This window comes from Schistocerca americana, unplaced genomic scaffold, assembly GCF_021461395.2.
Source record: "Schistocerca americana isolate TAMUIC-IGC-003095 unplaced genomic scaffold, iqSchAmer2.1 HiC_scaffold_50, whole genome shotgun sequence".
NCBI classification, from domain to species: domain Eukaryota; kingdom Metazoa; phylum Arthropoda; class Insecta; order Orthoptera; family Acrididae; genus Schistocerca; species Schistocerca americana.
In genome coordinates, this window is record NW_025726236.1 from 767,661 (window position 1) to 770,280 (window position 2,620).

Consider the following 2,620-nt stretch of genomic DNA (forward strand, 5'->3'; position numbering starts at 1 on the left):
ACGATATATAAGGATCTCGACGTAATTTGAGTGTTCCATCGTCATTAGGTGGCCCTGAACAATGCGATTAACTATCAGTATCGCGTCGGATTCGAAAATCTTGACTCGCAGGGACGGATCATATGAAGCCCGACGCAGCAATATCCCCTTGGAGGCAAGTCGGCTGGAGGACGATGTATTGAATCTCGACGCAAATTGAGGGTTCCATCGTCATTAGGACGCCCTGAACGTTACATTTAACCATCAGTTTCGCGTCGGATTCGATAATCTAGACTCACAGGAGAACGACCATAGGGTGCCCGAGGCAGCAATAGACACTTGGAGGCAAGTCATCTGGAGGACGATGAATTGAATCGCGACGCAATTTGAGTGTTCCATCGTCATTAGGAGGCCCTGAACGATGCAATTAACTATCAGTATCGCGTCGGATTCGAAAATCTTGACTCACAGGAACGGATCATATGGTGCCCGACGCAGCAATATCCCCTTGGAGACAAGTCGGCTGGAGGACGATGTATTGAATCACGACGAAAATTGAGGGTTCCATCGTCATTAGGACGCCCTGAACGTTACATTTAACCATCAGTTTCGCGTCGGATTCGATAATCTAGACTCACAGGAGAACGACCATAAGGTGCCCGAGGCAGCAATAGACCCTTGGAGGCAAGTCCGCTGGATGACGATGAATTGAACCGCGACGCAATTTGAGTGTTCCATCGTCATTAGGAGGCCCTGAACGATGCAATTAACTATCAGTATCGCGTCGGATTCGAAAATCTTGACTCGCAGGGACGGATCATATGGTGCCCGACGCAGCAATATCCCCTTGTAGGCAAGTCGGCTAGAGGACGACGTATTGGATCTCGACGCAAATTGAGGGTTCCATCGTCATTAGGACGCCCTGAACGTTACAATTAACTATCAGTTTTGCGTCGGATTCGAAAATCTAGACTCACAGGAGAACGACCATTAGGTGCCACAGGCAGCAATAGACCCTTGGAGACAAATCGGCTGGAGAACGATGTATTGAATTGCGACGCAATTTGAGTGTTCCATAGTCATTAGGAGGACCTGAACGTTATAATCTACTATCAGTTTTGCGTCGGACTCGAAAATCTCGACTCACAAGAGACGGACCGTATGGGACCCAAGGCAACAATATCCCCTTGAAGACAAGTCGGCTGGAGGACAATGTATTGAATCTCGGCGCAGTTTGAGTGTTCCATCGTCATTAGGAGGCCCTGAACGTTATAATTAACTCTCAGTCTTGCGTCGGATTCGAAAATCGAGACTCACAGGATAACGACCAAGGTGCCCGACGCAGCAATATCCCCTTGGAGACAAGTCGGCTGGAGGACGATATATAAGAATCACGACGTAATTTGAGTGTTCCATCTTCATTAGGTGGCCCTGAACGTTACAATTAACTATCAGTATCGTGTCGGATTCGAAAATTTAGACTCGCAGCTGACGGATCATATGGTGCCCGTCGCAGCAATATCCCCTTGGAGACAAGTCAGGCAGAGGACGATGTATTGAATCTCGACGCAAATTGAGTGACCCATCGTCATTAGGATGCCCTGAACATTACAACTAACTATCAGTTTCGCATCGGATTCGAAAATCTAGACTCACAGGAGACGGACCATATGGTGCCCGAGGCAGCAATAACCCATTGGAGACAAGTCGGCTGGAAACGATGTATTGAATCTCGACGCAATTTGAGTGTTCCATCGTCATTAAGAGGCCCTGAACGTTACAATTAACTATCATTTTGGGTCGGATTCGATAATCTAGACTCACAGGAGAACGACCATAGGAAGCCCGAGGCAGCAATAGACCCTTGAAGACAAGTCGGCAGGTGGACGATGTATCGAATCGCGACGTAATTTAAGTGTTCCATCGTCATTAGGAGGCCCTGAGCGTTACAACTAGCTATCAGTTTCGCGTCGGTATCGAAAATCTAGACTCACAGGAGACGGAACATATGGTGCCCGAGGCAGCAATATCCCCTTGGAGACAAGTATGCTGGATAACGATGTATTGAATCTCGACGCAATATGAGTGACCCATCGTCATTAGGAGGCCCTGAACGTTACAATTAACTATCAGTTTTGCGACGGATTCGATAAACTAGACTCACGGGAGAACGACCATAGGGTGCCCGAGGCAGCAATAGACCCTTGAAGACAAGTCGGCTGGAGGACGATGTATTGAATCGCGACGTAATTTAAGTGTTCCATCGCCATTAAGAGGCCCTGAACGTTACAATAAAATATCAGTATCGCGTCGGACTCGAAAATCTCGACTCACAAGAGACGGACCGTATGGTACCCAAGGCAGCAATATCCCCTTGGAGACAAGTCGGCTGGAGGACGATATATTGAGTCTCGACGGAATTTGGGTGTTCCATCGTCATTAGGAGGCCCTGAACGTTACATTAACTATCAGTTATGCGTCGGATTCGAAAATCTAGCCTCACAGGAGAACGACCATAGGGTGCCCGAGGCAGCAATATCCCCTCGGAGACAAGTCGGCAGGAGGACGATGTATTGAATCTCGACGCAATATGAGTGTTCCATCGTCATTAGGAGGCCCTGAACGTAACAACTAACTATCA